The sequence below is a fragment of the Monodelphis domestica genome, chromosome 3 (assembly GCF_027887165.1).
Source record: "Monodelphis domestica isolate mMonDom1 chromosome 3, mMonDom1.pri, whole genome shotgun sequence".
NCBI lineage: Eukaryota > Metazoa > Chordata > Mammalia > Didelphimorphia > Didelphidae > Monodelphis > Monodelphis domestica.
This window is the reverse complement of record NC_077229.1, coordinates 175,981,533-176,004,289: the sequence shown is the minus strand read 5'-3', so window position 1 is coordinate 176,004,289 and position 22,757 is coordinate 175,981,533. Positions and strand designations below refer to the sequence as shown.

The 22,757-nt window shown below is 37.8% G+C and overlaps 1 long non-coding RNA gene across 3 annotated transcripts in view; it reads right to left on the bottom strand.

Annotated features, from left to right (window-relative positions):
* Positions 1-14,434, bottom strand: part of LOC103098759 (uncharacterized) — a 54,250-nt gene extending 39,816 nt beyond the window's left edge. For 2 of the 3 annotated variants that reach the window (XR_008917558.1, XR_008917557.1), the window contains exons 1-2: positions 13,751-14,415; positions 2,045-2,144 (exon numbers count right to left, since the gene is read on the bottom strand). This is a non-coding gene — a long non-coding RNA (uncharacterized LOC103098759). Of the gene's footprint in view, positions 1-2,003; positions 2,145-13,750 lie in introns of those variants that run through there. The other variant, XR_465238.3, reaches the window with a different exon arrangement.
* Positions 14,435-22,757: the final 8,323 nt, after the last annotated feature.

Genomic DNA, 22,757 nt, shown 5'->3' with positions numbered 1-22,757 from the left:
TTTTAATTATAATTATCACCAATCAGATATAATTAATCAATAAACATTTATTAAGCACTTACTATGAGCCAGACTTGATCCTAAGTATTAGAGAAAAAAAAGATAAAAAAATCAAAGTCCCAGCCCTCAAGCATCTCATCCCCAAAGGAGGAAGAGATTATGTGTACATATAGCATCTATTTCTTATTGTTGAGTTATTTTAGTTATACCTGACTCTTTGTGACTTCATTTGATGTTTTATTGGCAAAGATTCTAGAGTACTTTGCCATATTGTCCTCCAGTTCATTTTACAGATGAGGAAACTGAGGCAAAAGAGGTTAAGTGATTTGCCCAGGGTCACACAGCTAGTATCTGAGGCCAAATTTGAAGTCAGGAAGATGTCCTCCTGACTTCAAGCCCAAAACTCTATCCATTATACCACCAAAAGCATATATATGTGTATATGTATACATATATGTATATATACATATACATATATATATATATGAGTATTTGAATCTGGGGGAACAAGCATTCATTATATGCCTACTGTGTACCATGTACTATACAAAGAACTTTACAAATATGATCTCACTAGTAGTTGGATGAGAACAGGAAAAATCTCATAAAGAGAGAGTTACATTTGCATTTATTGATTAAAGGAAAGAATGGGCCCTATTCACACTCAGTTTTGATTAATTCAATCAGAAAAAATATTTACCTCTAGTCATGGCACCAGCACCCAATGGAGTGCTTTTGACTTCACCCCATATTCACATTCCATGGCTTTAAAACTTAGTTTCGATCCTCACCTCTAAATGCTTTGCAAAGAAGTTTATGAAGTTCCAGCTTGGGTTTTGCATTTAATAGGATTCTCTCAGCCCTGGGACAAGATTTATGATGAGTTAAAACTCAATAGAATAACCTAGATGAACTCCTTTTAAAAAAAGGAAAAGAACCCCAAAACACAGACAATGATGTCATCTGCTAGATGCAACTTCATCAAATCTTGGCACATCATTGAGAGTGATCCCCAATTTTCACCAGCTCTTAAGTTTGCATGGCCTGACTTGGAAAGCTAACCTAGAGGGGATATGCTTCTTTAGTGTTCTTCCCAAAATGAAAAGAAATCATTTTTTGAAATGAGCCCTAGAAATGGTCATTTAATCTATGACAGATGTGCCCAAAAGACTATGATATCATCTGAACTCAGGTATTTCCCCTATCCCTCTGCAGAAAAAAGAAAAAACAAAACCCCAAACCCTAACCATATAACCTGAAAGGATTTATCAGGTGTATTATCACTAATGTTCTCTATATCCTTAAGTGCCTCCGTGGATTGGTCTACATAGGCAAAAACAGCTGTTCACTCAGAATTGAGACAAGTGCAACAGATGACCAGCAAGGCACAATGCAAGGAGTCAGAAAAACTATTTTTGAAGGAATCTCTTCATCTCAGAGCATTTATGAACAGCTTACCTGCATGAAGAGTTTCTCCCCTGGCAGACTAAATGGATAACATTCTAGAGATTTGAACTAAGGTTATTTTATCTGCCAGGCAGCTAGGTGCCATAGTGGATAGTGTGCTGGGCTGGGAATCAGGAAGACTCAACTTTGAGAATTCAAATCCAGCCTCAGACATTTACTAATTGTGTGACTCTGAGCAAGTCACTCTCTTTGCCTTGATTTCCTTATCTGTAAAATGAACTGGAGAAATAAATAGCAGATCATTCCAGTATCTACCAAGAAAATGCCAAACGAGGTCATGAAGAGTCAGATATGATTGAAAACAATTAACAAAGGAATCTTTTGTGTCCCAAGAGAAAACATGACATGGGAGATAGAATACAAGTCATGGATTAAGGAAGAGCTGTTTAAATTTTTGTTCATCCCAGCTATATAAAAACAGGCAAGTCAATCTCTCTGAAGCTGTTTCTTCATCTAAATAATGGAATTGATAACATACCTGAATGACCTAACTCATAGGATAGTTGAGAGTTTCAAATAAAATAATACATGCAAAGTACTTCATAGTTTTTACTATCTGATAGAAATGCCAATTTACCATTACTTGTGAAGATTTTGCTAATTTTCAAGTTAATGTCCAAAGCCATTGATATACTATGTTGATCCAAATATAGAGTTTTCTTCAATTATGGATTCATCTAAAATGGAAAAAAAAACAAGGCAAAACAATGCAAATTCCAGGCACACATTTAGATGAACATAACATTTCACTGGGATGCTCAACCAGGGAATTTTTAAAAATCTTTATCTTCCATCTTAGAATCAATACTGTATATTGGTAAAAGTTAGGCAATGGGGGTTAAGTGACTTGCCCAGGGTCACACAGCTAGGAAGTGTCTGAGGTCAGATTTGAATCTAGGACCTCCCATCTCTAGATCTGGCTCTCAACCCACTGAGCCACCCAGCTGCACCCCCAGGGAATTTTTTAAAGGTGAAATTGAAATCTATTGAAAGTTCAATCATGAAAGACATTATTTTCATTCAAATCAAAGGAATCAAAACCTAATTAAATTTAATTTTGAAAAATGTAACAAAATTGTACTTAAAAATACAAATTACAGGGGATGGTTAACTGAAAGGATTTAAAGAGTCTATGCTCAGGGGGAGAAAAGGATTTCTCCAGCTGAAGAGTGAGTGATGAGGCAGCAGAGGAACAGCTTCCTAAATGGACCGGTGACACTGAAAGTTGCAATTATAGCAACTGGGAAGGAGTCAGTAGGAGAGGCTCCATCTTGCCTCCAATCCTGACTCCACCCCCTGTCCTGAGGCTGCATGGACAGTTCTCTCCATGTTACCATGGCATGATGCTGAAGGAAGACAGTTCTAGGAGAGAGAGAGGGAATATGAGGATAGTATTGTTTATGTGCGGTAACTCAGGATGGGCTGAGGGGATGGCACATTTCCACATTTTGGTTGTTTTCACATAGCACAGTTGCCATTGGAAGAGACTGATCAAGCTCTCCTTTCATACTCAACCTTTTCCATTTCACCATTAGGCATTCTACAGACCTTTCCATGCTTAGCTCAGATCCCACCTAGCCCCTTCAGATTTACTATTGGCAAGATCAAGATATGAACATAGGGGGGAAAGCAGTCCCCAGAAAAAATACAAATTACAAAATACAAAAAAAAAAAACAAATAGAAAAATTAGATGCAAAATGCCAATTTGAGGGAAACATTAGGATGTACCTGGGCATAACTGGGGAATGTGTATATTCATGGGTATTCATTGGGAAATGCTGCTTTTTAAAAAATACAATTGTACTTACATTTTATTCATGCCAGATTTGGGAGGATAGACTATACTCTATTCAGTCCAGCATGTTGACTTCTTCACATGAGCTTTTGCTTTTGAAATTCAATGCTTGGCACATTTAAGTAATTAAGTTCTTAAGCCCTGGAAGGAGGAGTGGAAGTAATATTGTGTAATACAGTTAACCTCCTCCCCAGAAAGAGGAAGGAATAGCCAGAGGTTGTAATAGCCCAATGTTCATTGCTGAGATACAGAGATAGGGCATGAGTTGTGAATTGGAATTATCATCATGTGGCACCTGGCCATGCATGCCCTAGAAATTAAAATGTATTGTTGAGTGGTGGTTGATTTGCAGAGCATCACAGTGAAATTAAAAAGGTATTGAGTTGCAATGTCACTGGTTGAAATTATCGCTTATACTTAAACAGTGTGTTAGTTTGCGAACAGATGTTGGTACCCAGCTCAACCAGAAAAATGACTGAGTGCTATTACTCTGTGCTAAGGTTTTTGTTATTGTTGTAATTGTTGCTATTTTTATGAGGCTTGTGCTTTCATCAGAGCTCTCTTGGTGAGCAACTGGCTCTCCAGTAACGAAGCTTGAAAAGTATTCACTAACATAATCTTATTGAATTGCCTAGGCCACTGAGAGGGGTAAGTGATTTAACCAGGGTCACATGAGACAGTATATCTGAGAGGCAGAACTTGAATAGAGTTCTTCCTGAGTCTAAAACCAGCTTTCTATCTAAGGGGAAGCTAGGTGCTGATAATATGCCAGACCTGGAGTCAGGAAAAGTCCTCTCCTTAAATCTGGCTTACTGACTGTGTGACTCTAGGAAAGTCACTTAACCCTGTTTTCCTCAGGTTCCTCATCTGTCAAAGGAGCTGGAGAAGGAAATGGCAAGCCAATCCTGTATATTTGCTAAGAAAATCCCAAATGCAGTGAAATGAGAAGAACCAAGACAACATTATACACAGAAAGTGAAACATTGTGGAACAATTCAATGTAATGGACTTTGCTAATACAAGACAATTCCAAGGGACTCGTAAGAAAGAATGCTGTCGACATCAAGAGGAAGAACCATGGGAGGAGAAACACAGAAGAAAAACAAATTACTTGTCACTTGTTTATATGGACTATGATTTGGGGTTTTGATTTTAAAAGATTCCTTGATTACAAAAATGAATAATATGGAAATAGGTACAAGTGATAACATTCGTATAACCCAGTGGAAGTGCTTATTAGATCCAGGAGTGGGGAGATAGGGAGAAGGGAAAGAAAATGAAATATGTAAACATGGAAAAATACTTTTTTTTAAATTTTAAACATTATTTTATTTGGTCATTTCCATACATTATTCTCTGGAAACAAAGATCATTTTCTTTTCCTCCCCGCCCCCCCCCTCCCACCACCTTTCCCTCTCCCATAGCTGATGCACGATTCCACTGGTTATCACATGTGTTCTTGACTCGAACCCATTTCCCTGTTGTTGGAATTTGCATTAGAGTGTTCATTTAGAGTCTCTCCTCAGTCATATCCCCTCCAACCCTGTAGTCAAGCAGTTGCTTTTCATCGGTGTTTTTACTCCCACAGTTTATCCTCTGCTTGTGGATAGTATTTTTTAGATCCCTGCAGATTGTTCAGGGACATTGCATTGCCACTAATGGAGAAGTCCATCACCTTTGATTGTACCACAATGTATCAGTCTCTGTGTACAATGTTTTTTTGGTTCTGCTCCTTTCGCTCTGCATCACTTCCTGGAGGTTGTTCCAGTCTCCATGGAATTCCTCTACTTTATTATTCCTTTGAGCACAATAGTATTCCATCACCAACATATACCACAATTTGTTCAGCCATTCCCCAATTGACGGGCATCCCCTCATTTTCCAATTTTTGGCCACCACAAAGAGTGCAGCTATGAATATTCTTGTACAAGTCTTTTTCCTTATTATCTCTTTGGGGTACAAGCCCAGTAGTGCTATGGCTGGATCAAAGGGCATACAGTCTTTTATCACCCTTTGGGCATAGTTCCAAATTGCCCTCCAGAATGGTTGGATCAATTCACAACTCCACCAGCAATGAATTAATGTCCCCACTTTGCCACATCCCCTCCAGCATTCATTACTTTCCATAGCTGTCATATTAGCCAATCTGCTGGGTGTGAGGTGATACCTCAGAGTTGTTTTGATTTGCATCTCTCTGATTATAAGAGATGTAGAGCACTTTTTCATGTATTTATTAATAGTTTTGATTTCTTTGGCTGTGAGGAAAAATATTTTTAAAGAAAAAAATAATTAAAAAAAAATAAAATCCCAAATGCTATCATAAGGAGCTGGACACAATTGATATAACACAGCAATAACATCTATTGAAAACTCAGAAAGACCGAAGATGTGACCTTGAAGCCTGGACAGTCCAAAGACAGCATTCTAGAAACTGTGATATAATGAAAAAGTCAATATCTTTAGAGTTAAGAGGCTCTAATGTGAAAACTTTAGCTCCACTATTTGCTAACTAGAGAATTTGAGACAAATAAATTAAATTCTGTGGTCTCAGTTTTCTCACTCATCTATAAAATGGGTTTCATAATACTTGTACTTTATACTACACAGAGTTGTTGGAAGGTACAAATGAGATAAGGTTGTGAAAAAGATCTTATTTGGGACTCAACTTTTAAAAATTGTTTTTTATTTATAATTGGAAAAATAACATTGAGGAAAAAAGGTCTTATAATACTAATGCACTATAAAATGGGAGATGTCATTATATTAACTCATAGAAAATATTTTAAAATACATTGTTCAAATGGGGAAGCAGAGTCAAGATGGTGGCATAGAGTCAGCAAATGTTCAGACTTCTGAAAATCCTTCCTTACTGATTACGAACTAAATGCTCCTAAGAGACTGAAAATCAGACCTAACAATAAGATAGAGCCAAGGAACCCTCCTGCTGGATTCAACTTGAAAGGTACATTCTGGTTTAAGGGGAAGGAAGAAGGAAGGCCCTGGGACCCCTCCCCCACCTAGAGTGCTAAGCCTCCAGTGGCAACTGGGACCTTTGGGTGGGCAAAGGCCCTGGTCTGGAGGAGTGCCTTTTGGGTAAAGTTGTGCCAGGCTCAGGCAGTGGGGAATCAGATAGAGAAGAAATGCAGAGTGCAGAGTGGGTAGCAGTTGTAGCAGTAGAAATAATCCATATTTCCCACCCACCCCCTTCCCAAGGGTTTGGCCTCAGGGCACATCCAACAACCCAGTCAGACTTAATCACATCAAAGCCTCCAGAGGTCAGGGAAGCTCAAACTCCAATACCCCTCCCCCATAGACTGCACTGAGAGATTTACTGACAAAACTCCAAGGGTGGAGGTGGAAATAAAAGCCCAAAACCACACACAAAAAAAATGAGAGGAGCAAGAGCTCAGGCAACTGCAGGGAGTAAAGAAGGGGTAAATATGATAAAAAAAAACAGAAAAAGAAAAAGAATTTACAATTGACAGCTTCTATATAGGCAATGAACAAAGAACAAATGGAACAGAGAAGGATGAGGGAACACCAAGCCAAAAAAAAAAACAGAAAACCCAGTGAATTGGGTACAGGCTCTGGAAGAACTCAAAATACAATTCAAAACACAATTAAGAGAGGCTGAAGACAACTGGGAAAAGAACTTAAAAACTAAGATAAGTCATCTGGAAAGAGAGGCTCTTTAACTAAAACAAGAAAGCAGTGTCTTGAAAGCCAAAATCAAAAAGCCTGAAAATGAGGCAAAGGAGATGAAATATGAGGCAAAGAGGATGAAAGAAGACCTCCAAAGAAAATCAGACCAGAAGGAGAAGGATGACCAAAAAGCCAAAAATGAAATCCAGTCTTTAAGAACCAGACTACAACAACTAGAATCAAGTGACCTCACAAGGCAGCAGGACACTATAAAACAAAATCAAAAGAATGAAAAAATTGAGGAAAATATGAAGCACCTTATTCACAAAACAGAAGATTTAGAAAATCATTCCAGGAGAGACAACTTAAGAATCATTGGTCTATCAGAAGACCATGACAAAAGAAAAATCCTGGACATCATACTACAGGAAATTATTCAAGAAAACTGCCCTAATATTCTAGAACAAGAGGGAAAAGTAGAGATTGAAAGAATCCACAGATCACCTCTTGTACTTAATCCCCAACTGACAACACCCAGGAATGTTATAGCCAAATTCAAGAACTATCAGACCAAAGAAAAAATATTACAAGCTGCCAAGAAGAAGTCATTCAGATACCATGGAATCATAGTGAGGATAACACAGGATCTGGCTGCATCTACACTGAAGGACTGACAGGCATGGAATAAGATATTCTGGAAAGCAAGGGAACTAGGTCTACAACCAAAAATCAAATACCCAGCGAAACTGACTATATTCTTACAGGGAAATGTATGGTCATTCAACAAAATAGAAGAATTCCAAGAATTTGTAAAGAAAAGACCAGACCTGAACAGAAATTTTGATGTCCAAGAACAGAACTCAAGAGAATAATCAAAAGGTAATTTAAAAAAGAGGTAAAAAAGAAAAACAAAACAAAACAACAATGACAACAACAAAAAAACACCTTTTTTTAAGAGACTCAATAAGTTAAAAGGATAGATATCCCTATAAGAAAAGAGGTTGTTGGTAACTCTTAAAAACTGTTGTTATCACCCGAGCAGCTAGAAGAATTACACTTAGAGGGAACAGTGACAAACTGTATAGCATGAAATGCCAAGACATAAAGATGTATATAGATATATCTATGCATGAATACATATGTGTGTGTGTGTACAACAAGAGCTAAAAAAAGAGGTTAATACTAAAAGAAATGGGAAAAGAAACAAAAGGAAGTAAATTTATATGTCACAAAGAAGTTCATGGATGGAAGGGGGAGAACATCAATACACCAGAAGGGTAAAGAGGTTGGATATAGGAAATACTCAACTCTTTCATGCATTCAAATGGGCTCAAAGAGGGAAAAACAATCCAATCCATTGGGTCAGAGAATTGATGTGCACCCTATAGGGAAGTAGAAGGGTAATAAATGGATTGGTGGGGAGAGAAGCAGTACAAGGGAGGGAGAGAGTGGGAGGTACTTTAAAAAGACTGTAAAGAAAATAAGGGGGGGAATAAGAAGGGAGGGGGTATAAAGGGAAGTAAAATAAGGGTGGGAATTAGGGGAACTTACTAAAAACAAAACATTGTTTTAGAAGGAAATAGTGAAAGAAGAAAAGGCAGGACTAGGAGCAGAAATCAAAATGCTGGGAAATACACAGCTGGTAATCATAATTCTGAATGTGAATGGAATGAAATTATCCATAAAACCCAAGCGAGGGGGCAGCTGGGTAGCTCAGTGGATTAAGAACCAGGCCTAGAGAAGGGAGGTCCTAGGTTCAAATCCGGCCTCAGCCACTTCCTAGCTGTGTGACCCTGGGCAAGTCACTTGACTCCCATTGCCTAGCCCTTACCACTCTTCTGCCTTGGAGCCAATACACAGTATTGACTCCAAGACGGAAGGTAAGGGTTTAAAAAAACAAAACCAAGCGAATAGCAGAGTGGATTAGAATCCAAAACCCTACCAGATGCTGGCTATAAGAAGGACACATGAGGAAGGTAGACACGTATATGGTAAAAGTAAGAGGATGGAGCCAAATATATTGGGCATCAACTGAGAAAAAGAAGGCAGGAGTCACAATCATGATATCTGACAAAGCCAAAGTAAAAATAGATCTAGTTAAAAGAGATAGGGAAGGTAATTACATCCTGATAAAAGGCAGTATAGACAATGAGGAAATTTCATTATTCAACATGTATGCACCAAATAGCATAGCATACAAATTTCTAAAGTAGAAACTAGTGGAGCTCAAGGATGAAATAGACAGAAAAACTATACTAGTGGGAGACCTGAACCTTCCTCTATAGAACTAGATAAATCAAACAAAAAATAAATAAGAAAGAAGTAAGAGAAGTTAATGAAATCTTAGAAAAATTAGAGTTAGTAGATATGTGGAGGGGAAAAAATAGGGACAAAAAGGAATATACCTTCTTTTCAGCAAAACATGCTACATTCACAAAGATTGACCATGTATGAGGGCATGAAAACATTGCAAACAAGAGCAAAAGAGCAGAAATAGTAAATTCAACCTTCTCAGATCACAATGCAATGAAAATAATAATTAGTAAGGGTACATGGAGAGGCAAATAAAAATTAATTGGAAATTAAACAATACAATTCTCTAAAATCAATTAGTTAAAGAACAAATCATAGAAACAATTAATAACTTCATTGAAGGAAATGACAGTGATGAGACATCTTTTCAAGATCTATGGGATGCAGCCAAAGCAGTACTCAGGGGGAAATTCATATCCTTGACTTCGTATATTAACAAATTAGAGAGGGCAGAGGTCAATGAATTGGGAATGCAAATTAAAAAACTAGAAATTGAAAAAATTAAAAATCCCCAGATGAAGACTAAATTAGAGTTCCTAAAAAACAAAGGAGAAATTAATAAAATTGAAAGTCAAAGAACTATTGATTTAATAAATAGTACTAGAATCTGGTACTTTGAAAAAACAAATAAAATAAGCAAAGTACTGGTAAATCTAATTAAAAAAAAAGAAATAAGAAAACCAAATTGATAGTATCCAAGATAAAAAGGGAGACCTCACCTCTAATGAAGAGGAAAATAAGGCAATCATTAAAAATTATTATGCCCAATTATATGGCATTAAATATGGCAATCTAAGTGATATGGATGAATATTTACAAAAATATAAATTGCCTAGACTAACAGAGGAAGAAATAGACTACTTAAAAACCCCATATCAGAAAAAGAAATTGAGCAAGGCATCAAAGAACTCCCTAAGAAAAAATCCCCAGGTCCAGATGGGTTCACAAAAGAATTCTATCAAACATTCAAAGAAGAACTAATCCCAACATTATACAAACTATTTGACAGAATAAGCAAAGAAGGAGTTTACCAAATTCTTTTACGACACAAATATGGTACTGATTCCAAAGCCAGGCAGGTCAAAAACAGAGAAAGAAAACAATAGGCCAATCTCCCTAATGAATATAGATGTAAAAAATCTTAAATAGGATACTAGAAAAAAGACTCCAGAAAGTGATCACAAGGGCTATTCACTATGACCAGGTAGGATTCATACCAAGAATGCAAGGATGGTTCAATATTAGGAAAACCATCCACATAATTGACCATATTAACAAGCAAACTGACAAAAATCACATGATTATCTCAATAGATGCAGAAAAGCCTTTGACAAAATACAATGCTCATTCCTATTGAAAACACTAGAAAGCATAGGAATAGAAGGGTCTTTCCTAAAAATAATAACCAGTATATATCTAAAACCATCAGCAAACATCATTTGCAATGGGGATAAACTAGACGCCTTCCCAATAAGATCAGGAGTGAAACAAGGATGCCCATTATTACCTCTATTATTTAACATTGTACTAGAAACACTACCTGTAGCAATTAGAGAAGAAAAAGAAGTTCAAGGTATTAAAATAGGCAATGAGGGACTAAGCTTTGCAGATGATATGATGGTCTACTTAAAGAATCCCAGAGGATCAACCAAAAAGCTAGTGAAAATAATCACCAACTTTAGCAAAGTTGCAGGATACAAAATAAACCCACATAAGTCACCAGCATTTCTATATATCTCCAACCCTTCTCAGCAGCAAGAATTAGAAAGAGAAATTCCATTTAAAATCACCCTAGACAATATAAAATACCTAGGAATCTATCTGCCGAGACAAACATAGGGACTATATGAACACAACTCTCCACACAATTAAAACCAAATCCAAACAATCAGAAAAACATCGACTACTCATGAGTAAGATGACCTAACATTATAAAAATGACAATCCTACCCAAATTAACTTACTTATTTAGTGCCATACCCATTGAACTACCAAAAAACTTTTTTATTACTGAATTAGAAAAAACCATAACAAAGTTCATTAGGAAGAACAAAACATCAAGGATATCCAGGGAAAGCATGAAAAAAAAATGCAAAGGAAGGAGGCCTTGCAGTCCCAGATCTCAAACTATACTATAAAGCAGTGGTTATCAAAACAATTTGGTACTGGCTAAGAGACAGAAAGGAGGATCAGTGGAATAGACTTGGCGTAAATGATCTCAGCAAGACAGTTTATGACAAACCCAAAAAGACTCCAGCTTTTGGAACAAAAATCCATTATTTGATAAAAACTGCTGGGAAAATTGGAAGACAGTGTGGGAGAGATTAGGTTTGGATCAACACCTCACACCCTACACCAAGATAAATTCAGAATGGGTGAATGACTTGAACATAAAGAAGGAAACTATAAGTAAATTAGGTGAACACAGAATAGTATACATGTCAGACCTTTGGGAAGGGAGAAGCTTTAAAACCAAGCAAGACTTAGAAAGAGTCACAAAATGCAAAATAAATAATCTGGAATACATCAAATTAAAAAGTTTTTGTACAAACAAAAAGGAGAGAAGGGAATAGGGCTTAAATACTCCCTCTGTTTAGGCTGGGCCAAAAGGCCCAAGCCCTTAGATAGCTGAGGCAAAGAAAAGAGATCAGTCCCTATCACTCAGGTGACCAAAATGGAGAAACAGTCTCAGGGGCCTCCACTTCCAGCCTCCTTCAGAGCAAGCCCTCCTCTCAGACCTCTCCAGGAGCTCTCTCTCCAGGAGCTCTCTCCTCTCAGACTATTTTTGTACATGTCTTTTTCCTTATTTTCTCTGGGGTACAAACCCAGTAGTGCTATGGCTGGGTCAAAGGGCAAACAGTCTTTTAGCTCCCTTTGGGCATAGTTCCAAATTGCTCTCCAGAATGGTTGGATCAATTCACAACTTCACCAACAATGCATCAATGTCCCAATTTTGCCACATCCCCTCCAACATTGATCATTTTCCTTTGCTGTCATGTTAGTCAATCTGCTAGGTATGAGGTGGTACCTCAGAATTGCTTTGATTTGCATCTCTCTGATTATAAGAGATTTAGAACACTTTTCCTTGTGTTTATTAATAGTTTTGATTTCTTTATCTGAAAATTGCCTGTTCATGTCCCTTTCTCATTTATCAATTTGGGGAATGGCTTGATTTTGTAAAATTGATTTAGTTCCTTATAAATTTGAGTGATTAGAACTTTGTCAGAGGTTTTTGTTTTGAAGATTGTTTCCCAATTTGTTGCTTCCCTTCTAATTTTGATTGCATTGGTTTTCTTTGTACAAACCCTTTTTAATTTGATGTAATCAAAATTATTGATTTTACATTTTGTGATTTTTTTCTAGCTCTTGCTTGATTTTAAAGTCTTTCCTTTCCCAAAGATCTGACATGTATACTATTCTGTGTTCACCTAATTTGCTTATAGTTTCCTTCTTTATATTCAGGTCATTCACCCATTCTGAGTTTATCTTGGTGTAGGGTGTGAGATGTTGATCTAGACCTAATTCCTCCCATACTGTTTTCCAATTTTCCCAGCAGTTTTTGTGAAATAGTAGATTTTTGTCCCCAAAGCTGGGATCTTTGGGCCTATCATAGACTGTCTTGCTGAGGTCACTTGCCTCAAGTCTATTCCACTGATACTCCCTTCTGTCTCTTAGTCAGTATCATATTGTTTTGATGATCACTTCTTTATGGTAGAGTTTAAGATCTGGTACTGCTAGGCTACCTTCCTTTACATTTTTTTCATTATTTCCCTTGATTGTATGATCCTTTTAATACATTTAATTATTAAATTATATTTCATTTAATATTTCATTTAAAGAAGATCAGTAGGATTAAATGATTCATCCAAGTTCACATAACTAGGAAATATTGAAGCCAGGACTTGAACTGGAGCTTTCTGACCCCAGGATAAAACAATGCTCTTTCCCCAATTCTACCTTGCCAAACTATATTGTTAGAGTACATTTTATGTACACACAATATTTAAAATTATAAAGTAGAATCATGAACTATTCTGAGCACAAAATCCTTGCAGATAAATTTATTTTTAATTTCAACAAGTCTTAATTAAGCGACTATAGTACTCTATACTGGGCACTGTGATAAGTGCTTTACAAATATCTCATTTTATCATCAATACATCCCAGAAAGGTAGGTGTTATTATTATCCTTATTTTAGTGATAAGGAAACAGGCAGCCAGAGGTTAAGTGACTTACCCATGATCACACAATTATTAAGTGTCTAAAGAGAGATTTGAACTCATCTTCCTGCCTCTCTCTCCCCACATCACTATCTAGATGCTTCTATCTAAGAGAATATCTGGAATCAATTTTTTAAAGTGGAGAAAGGCATAATGATAAGCCCAGAATGTATCCACACTTATCATTATAGTTTTTCTAAGTCTGGTCTCAGTAGAGAAAAGCCCAGAAACAGACACTTGCTGAAGTATACAAAAGGGACACTAAATCTGAAATAGAAATAGAAAGCTGGTCCACTTCCTACACTGGTTACCTTCTACCAACTGAGCACAGTTGTTTCCAATGCAGTAAACTCCAGCAGCAGGTCTAGGATTTTGAAAATGGATAAATATTAGAGCCTTGGAAGAAGAGAAGTCCAAGGATTGATCAAGGGGCCCTTCAGAAAGGAGATTATTTGTGTCTTCTCACACTTGCTGAGATCCTCTTATCTTTCATGCTCCATTGATGTTTGGTTTTACCCCACTACTTAGGAAGGTTCTCCAGTCTCCTGGGAACCAAGAGGAGAATGGAAAGAGAATAATGAAGATGATCATACTTCTCTTGGTCTTTTAAAGGAGCCCGGGGCCTTTCTATACCCAAGCTATACCTCTTCCTGTATTCTTCTCCTCAACTCTCATGTCTCAGTTGATTTATTGGCTGTGTCAGTCTTGAGTTTAATTGAGGTTAGGCCTCTGCTGAGAAGCAGATGACCTCTCCTGAGGTAGGGCCAGTTGTAGCCCCATCATTTCCCATCTTCACCATTCCTATAGACCCTGGGCTGGACTAATCCCAAGTGCTTCCCATTAGTTTTTATAAATGTCTTTGGTGCATATATCTAAAAGTGAATTAAAGGGATTGTATCTTTAAAAAAAAAACAAAAAAAATGAGGGCCACATAGAAGATCCAGAGGGTCAAGGTAGACTCCCAGTGCTAGGGCTCTGAAGGAAAGAAAGATAGCTTTTACATCAAGTGAGTTTTAAACTGGGAAATTCAGTATCTAAGCTATTTGAATACCCAAATCCTTGGACTCTTACTTGACTTCATATAATGCTTTTCTCTTTCACCTTTGGATGCCAGCACCTCTACAATGACTACTAGACCATACCTGCACATTTCCCCCTTTAGATCAGTCAATGAAAAAGCATTTATTTAATACCAGCTATCTACCAATCTGTGCTGAGTGCTAGGGATACAAAACTGCCAATAAACCCATCCCTGCATTCTGTAGGTACCATCACTTGAACATGTAGATCCAAAGCTCCAAAATGTATCTCTTCTACTCACTTGATTTCTAGTGAAAATCAATCCTCTGGTCTTACTTGATCCTCCACCTACTTCTGTCTTGTCATTATTGGGACCTGTGTATGGACTGTCTAGACTAGAACATTCTACCAGCAACACAAAATATTCTGTGAGTGACTCTTGAGTGGGTCAAAGAGGAACAATATAATCTCTTGGCTGACCCAAGGGTAGCCACCATTACCAGCCATATAGGTCAAAAGTAAGTTATGTGATAGTTAAGACAAGAAATAAATAAGCTAAACTATATCTGTGGGTAGAAGTAGCCTTAACAAAAGTTTAGTTGACTATTAAGCTGCTAACCTAGATAAGGAAACAGTGAATAGAAATGGAATAGAATTTCCAGAGGAGGCATCATTGAGGACAGGGAGACAAGAAACAAGGATTTATTAAGCACCTACTATGTTCCAGGCAAAGTGCTAAGTGATTTACAATTATTATCTCACTTGAACCTCACAAAAACTCTGTGAAGTAGATGCTGTTATGATCCCCATTTTACAGTTGAGAAAACTGAGGCAGAGGTTAAATGACTTGCCAAAGGCCACACCGTTAATAAATGTCTTAAGACCACATTTGAATTCAGGACTTCTTGACTTGGGGTTCAGGGTTTTATGTATAAGCTACCTGGTTGCATCATAGAGACTTCATCTACTCCCTCTAAAAGGTCCTATAGGTCTAGGTTCGTCCAAGAGCTAGATTTAGTCCTAGGGAGTCTGCCACCTGAAGAGAGCGTTCTTTTTCTCACATTCTCTGATTCTCTATAACTCACCCTGGAGTTCTTAGGAAAATCATCTTTAAAGCTTAGATTTGGGGTGTCAATGAGTTGGCTTAGTGAATTGAGAGCCAGGCCTGGAAGTCGAAGATTTTATAGATTTATATCTATATTTATATCTAGGTTTATATCTGTCCTTAGACATTTACTAGTTGTGTGGCCTTGGGCAAGTCACTTAACCCCCATTGCCTAGCCCTTGCTTTGGAAAAAATACACAGTACTGATTCTAAGACAGAGGTAAAGGTTTAAAAAAAATAAAGCTTACTTTAGTTCATATCTAGGGTCTACCCCCCCCCCCCCAAAGGTTAGAATGGTACTCAGTGAAAGTAAGGTATAATATAGCTGTTCACTTTCTCTGCATGAAAGTCATTCACTCCAAGTTTCTTCCAGAAGTAACCCTATTGCCCCTTCTTTCATTCTCTGATGGGCACTTTGTCCAGTACTTTAAAAGGTTGCTACCCATTCTTAATCCCTGCTCATCTTTCCCTTTTGATATCCTTGCCTTCCTTAAAGGCCCAGATTAGATGCCTCTTCCATCAAGTCTTCCCTGATTCTCCAAACTAGATGTAATCTATCCTGTGTCCAGATCTGTAAGATAGTTACTTATGGGTTTGTCTAATCTCCTAACTTCATTGTGAATTCCTTAATAGAAGATATTATGCTATGTTTCATCTTTGCAAACCCATATTCTTTCACAGTGCTTTGCATCTAGGAATATTATCTAATCTACCCAGGATTGTAGAGACTTTCAATATTTGTTGACTTAAAATTGGTTTAGAATCGAAAAAGATCTCAAAGTCCATTTAGTTCCAACACCCTTTATTTTACAAATAAGGAAATTTGAGTCCCAGAAATTCAGTGACTTATCCACAATCACATAGACACTGTTGGCAGAGCTAAGAATGGAATACTGATTTTCTGATCACAGATCAAGTGTTCTTTCCAGGAACAACATAAAAATTTTAAAAGTCACTATCATTCCCCAATCTCATTTATAACCTTACTTGTCAATATTTTTGATACTAATTATATATCATGTAATACAATAACTACTTTAAGGATCAATCAACAAACATCAGCAGCTGAGTAGCACAGAAGATAGACTGGCCTGGAATCAGGAATACTCATCTTCTTGGGTTCAAATCTTGTCTCAGACCTTCCCTAGCTCTGTGATCCTGGGCAAGTCACTTAACCTGTTTGCCTCAGTTTCCCCATCTTTAAAATGAGCTGAAGAAGGAAATGGCAAACCACTCCAGTATCTTTGACAGGAAAATTCCAAATGGGGTTCTAGAGAGTCAGACACAGCTGAAACAACTGAACAAAAGTATTTACTAGGTGATTACATGTATCCTCTCCACACAGAGGGGGTTAGGAGCACAGAACACCAGCAATCTGGAAAATCTGCATAAAATTATTTAGCCCTCTCTTCATATCAGAGAAGAAACTTGAATTTTTTTCTTTTCCTTTTATGGAATGTTTACAGTAAAAGAAATTATGCATATTTATGGTATTAAAAATGAAATATGTTGAAATTACATAATTCTATTTATATGTATATTTTATGCATTTCTGAGTTTCTAAACTCTCTCTGTGTCATCTGTGGCTTCTGCAAAATTGCCTCTAAATTCCCATTTAATTTCTTATGCTGACCCCACCATTTATCAAAACAGTATTGGGGAAAATCATGATGTGGAAAGGATACCTGTGTTAAGTGCCAGGCATTGTGGTAAGAGCTGAGAATAGAACTTCCCCTGTGGTGGCTAGCTCCTTCCATCAATGCAGATCACACTGTGCCTTAGAGGACAGATTGATAAATTGCAGTGACCACGGTTATTCTCTGCAGTCAGCCTTCTGATGACAAACTTCAACAACAGAGATACTATCTGTTCTTGAAATCCCTGCATCTCGATCTGACCCGACAGCTCAGTATACTGACTTAGCCTCCAGGAATCCAGAGTTATGAATGAAGTGGTAGAAAGACCACTGAATTAGAAGCCAAAGGACCTATGTTCAAATCCTGCTTCTGCTATTTACTGACTATGTGTCCTTGGGCAAGCCATGTAATTCCTCTAGGTGTCTACTTCTTTGTAAAATCAGGGTATGGGACTAAATGATATTTAAAGTTTCTTCCAACTTCAAGTCTTTAATCTATGACCTCAATACTATAATGAAGCATTAATGTAGGCCCAATATATATTGAGTATAATGATGATCCAGATCTCTTTTTAAAAAATCTTACTTTCAATCTTAGAATCAATACTAAGTAATGGTTCCAAGGCAGAAGCAGTAAGGGTTAGGCAATTGAGGTTAAGTGACTTGCCCAGGGTCACACAGCTACATACACAGCCCAACTCTCTCTCTCTCTCTCTCTCTCTCTCTCTCTCTCTCTCTCTCTCTCTCTCTCTCTCTCTCTCTCTCTCTCTCTCTCTCTCTCTCTCTCTCTCTCTCTCTCTCTCTCCTTCACCCTTACCTTCCATCTTAGAATCAATACTATGTATTAGTTCCAAGGCAAAAGAATGGTAAGGGCTAGGCAATGAGAGTTGAGTGCCTTGCCCAGGGTTACACAGCTGGGAAGTGTCTGAGGCCAGATTTGAACCTAGGTCCTCCCATCTCTAGAATTGGCTCTCCATCCACTGAGCTACCCAGCTGCCCCCTACAAATATCTCTTAACATGACCAGATGATTTTGGGTTGGAAGGGCCCTCAGAGGTCCAATTTCTTAGTTAACAGATGAAGACGCAAGTTACATGATTTATCAAAAGTCATAGAGGAAATAAATGACAGAGGCCAGATTTCAACTTTGAATCTTTGTACTAACTCTATCCTATCACTAGATGCTCTACTCCAGGGTTCTTTAGTTTTAAACTACCTATATATTGATAACTGTATTCCATTATGATTGATTTCCTTGGTAATCTTGTGTATTTTATTTTCTGCATTCAAAAATATTATTGTGAGAAAAGGTCTATAAGCATCACACTACATTGTCAAAGGGTGCCAGGACACAAAACAAGTTTAAGAACCTCTCATCTCCTCCCTCCCTCCCTCAGTTTCAAGAGAATTTCCCATCTCAAAGGACCAGCAGCTCTATAGATCTTTTATCTACCTAGTTGTATTCTCCATTAAAATGTAAGTTCTTTGAGGGCAAGGAGTGTGTTTTTACCTTTCTTTCCCTATACTTATGGCCAAGGCTTTGTCATGTGTGTATTTTAACGCAGAGTTTCACTTCAATCCAGAAAGCATCTATTAAGTACCACAACCTCACAAAGTTCAGAAAATCCCTATCATATAGTTAGTGTACTAAGTACTTACTTAGGACACTTACTTGGGCAGGGAGGTGGTGCCAATAGAACAGTGGCCCTGGAAACAGTAAGACCTGAATTTAAATGGCACCTCAAACACTAGCTATGTGATCTTGGGCAAGTCATTTAACCCTCTTTGCTTCAATTTTCTCATATGTAAAATGAGCTTGAGAAGAAAATGGCGAAGCACTGTGCATAACTGAAAAGATGTGTGAACTGGAACAACCTCCAGGAATTGATGCAGAGTGAAAGGAGCAGAATCAGGAGAACATTGTACACAGAGACTGATACACCGTGGTACAATTGAATGTAATGGACTTCTCCATTAGTGGCAATGCAGTGATCCAGAACAACTCGGAGGGATCTATGAGAAAGAACACAATCCACATTCAGAGGAAAAACTGTGGGAGTAGAAACACAGAAGAAAACCATCTGCTTGATCACATGAGTTGAGGGGAATATGATTGGGGATGTAGACTCTAAGCAATCACTCTAGTGAAAATATCAATAATATGGAAATAGGTCTTGAACAATGATACATGTAAAATCCAGTGGAATTGGTCTTGGCTGATGGAGTGGGGAGAAAGGAGGGGAGGGAAAGAACCATGAATGATGTAACCATGGAAAAAATATTCTAAATCAATTAATTAAATAAATAAAAATTTAAAAATAACTGAAATGACTGAACAATAAAACACTTTGCTTAACAAATGATAGTTCACTGACTAAACACAGACCCTGTTTCTGTAGCAGCTAAGGTCTTCTCTTCACTGAGTTCTGATCTCAGCTCTGCCACTGACTTACTCAAACTAGAAGTTCTTTATTAATATTTTCCAGTGATCTTTTCCATTTCAAGTCATATCAAAGTCTTTATAGTTAGTACGTGTGTATTTTAACATAGTTTCACTTCAATTCAGAAAGCATCTATTTAGCACCACAACTTCACAAAGTTCAGTCACTTAAGGTGTATTAGATACTTCCTTAGGACACTCACTTGGGCAGCTAGGTGGTGCTTGATAGGGCAGGAGCCCTGGAATCAGTAAGACCTGACTTCAAATGTGGCCTCAGACACTAGCTGTGTGATCCTGGACAAGTCATTTAACCTTCTTTTCCTCAGTTTTCTCATGTGTATAATGAGCTGGAGAAGAAAATGACAAAGCACTGCAGTATCTTTGCCAAGAAAACCTCAAATTGGGTCGTGAAGATTGGACATAATTGAAATGACTGAACAATAAAACACTTGACTGAACAAACGCTAGTTGACTGACTGAACCCAGACCCTGTTTCCAAAGCAGGTAAGGTCCTCTTTCCACTGGGGTCTGATCCCAGCTCTGCCTCTGACTTACTCAAACTAGTATAAAATTTTTATTGATATTTTCTGGGTAATCTTTTCCATTTCGCTTCATGGCCAAGACTTTGTCTCGCATGTATATTTTAACACAAAGTTTCACTTCAATTCAGAAAACATCTATTAAGCACCACGAGCTCAGGAAGTTCGGGAAATCTTGGCCTGAGTACCAATGCAGGGGAAACCAGCAGAGAATAGTTTTTTGTTTTGAGGTCAGATCTGAAACACGAGAGGGAATGGGCTCCGTGTTTTACAGATGCTGATTGTGCTATTTAGAAAAAGACTGGAAGGATTTGAGTCCTAAACAAAATCCAAGAACAAAGCCTATTTGCCAAAGAGGAAAGTAGATCCACCGCGTTCAGCATCACCAGCAACTACCTGCCTGCCCTCGCTGACGCAGAGCAGCACTGTGCGTCCAGTCAGCTCCTAGGGCGGGGCCAATCAGTTCTCTTTGAATGAAATCTTTATTTAAATGTTAAGAGCTCAAGGGAAAGATGAGAAAGACGAGAGGAGCGTTTTAAAAACAAGCAGAGACAGGGACAGCCAAGTTTCTGCTCTTGTTTCTGTTCAGACTGTAGCTCTGTGAAAGTCGTCACAGCCTAGTGTTTGCCTTTAAACTGCCTTGTTTGGCCACATCCAATGATAAATACAAAGCTGAGGTCAGTCTCACCTTACTGAGAGCACCACAGCTGGACCGTTGAGCCCCTCTGTAAGAGAGGAAACTTTTGGAAGCTGCTAGGGTAAAGGATCGATAAACAATGGACTGCTCTATTCTTTCTTTACAAAAGACGTGCTTGTTTTTGTTTTGTTACGTTTTTCTCTTGAAACTAATACTCTCAGGACTAGCTTTATCGATAGATTTGCGTCAATTTCCCCTTGCAAATGATTCAGGAGTAGGTGATGGGAGGAGGAGGGAGGAAGGGGGAGGAGGCCTGGGGACATGGAAGATAATGAATATTTGAAATGATCCAAGAACACTAGCTGAGGCAATAGTTTCCATCTTCTTCTCTCAGCTTGAACCCAGCCTTTTACTTGAGCTCTTAATAAGTAGCAAAGGAGGCTTTTACCTTTTCTCCCTGTTCTTTTTATTTATTTATTTATTCATTCATTCATTCATTCATTCATTCATTCATTTATTCATTCATTCATTCATTTATTCATTCATTTATTTATTTGTTTATTTATTTATTTATTTATTTATTTATTAGTTTTTATTTGGTCATTTCCAAACATTATTCATTGGAAACAAAGATCATTTTCTTTTCTTCCCTTCCCCCCCTCCCACCACCTCTCCCACAGCCAACAGCGCAATTCCACTGGGTATCACATGTGTTCTTGATTCAAACCCATTTTCATGTTGTTGGTATTTGCATCAGAGTGTTCATTTAGAGTCTCTCCTCAGTCATATCCCCTCAACCCCTGTAGTCAAGAAGTTGCTTTTCATCGGTATTTTTACTCCCACAGTTTATCTTCTGCTTGTGGATAGTGATTTTTTAGATCCCTGCAGATTGTTCAGGGACACTGCATTGCCACTAATGGAGAAGTCCATTACCTTCGATTGTACCACAATGTATCAGTCTCTGTGTACAATGTTTTCCTGGTTCTGCTCCTTTCACTCTGCATCACTTCCTGGAGGTTGTTCCAGTCTCCATGGAATTCCTCCACTTTATTATTACTTTGAGCACAATAGTATTCCATCATCAACATATACCACAATTTGTTCAGCCATTCCCCAATTGAAGGGCATCCCCTCATTTTCCAATTTTTGGCCACCACAAAGAGTGCAGCTATGAATATTCTTGTACAAGTCTTTTTCCTTATTATCTCTTTGGGGTACAAGCCCAGTAGTGCTATGGCTGGATCAAAGGGCAGATTGTCTTTTATTGCCCTTTGGGCATAGTTCCAAATTGCCCTACAGAATGGTTGGATCAATCCACAACTACCAGCAATGAATAGGTGTCCCTACTTTGCCACATCCCCTCCAGCATTCATTACTTTCCATAGCTGTTATGCTGGCCAATCTGCTAGGTGTGAGGTGATACCTCAGAGTTGTTTTGATTTGCATCTCTCTGATTATAAGAGATGTAGAACACTTTTTCATGTGCTTATTAATAGTTTTGATTTCTTTGGCTGAGAACTGCCTGTTCATGTCCCTTGCCCATTTATCAATTGGAGAATGGCTTGATTTTTTATACAATTGATTTAGTTCTTTGTAAATTTGAGTAATTAGATCTTTGTCAGAGGTTTTTATGAAGATTGTTTCCCAATTGTTGCTACCCTTCTGATTTTAGTTACATTGGTTTTGTTTGTACAAAAACTTTTTAATTTGATATAGTCAAAATTATTTATTTTACATTTTTTGACTCTTTCTAAGTCTTGCTTGGTTTTAAAATCTTTCCCTTCCCAAAGGTCTAACAGGTATACTATTCTGTGTTCACCTAATTTACTTATAGTTTCCTTCTTTATGTTCAAGTCATTCACCCATTCTGAATTTATCTTGGTGTAGGGTGTGAGGTGTTGATCCAAACCTAATCTCTCCCACACTGTCTTCCAATTTTCCC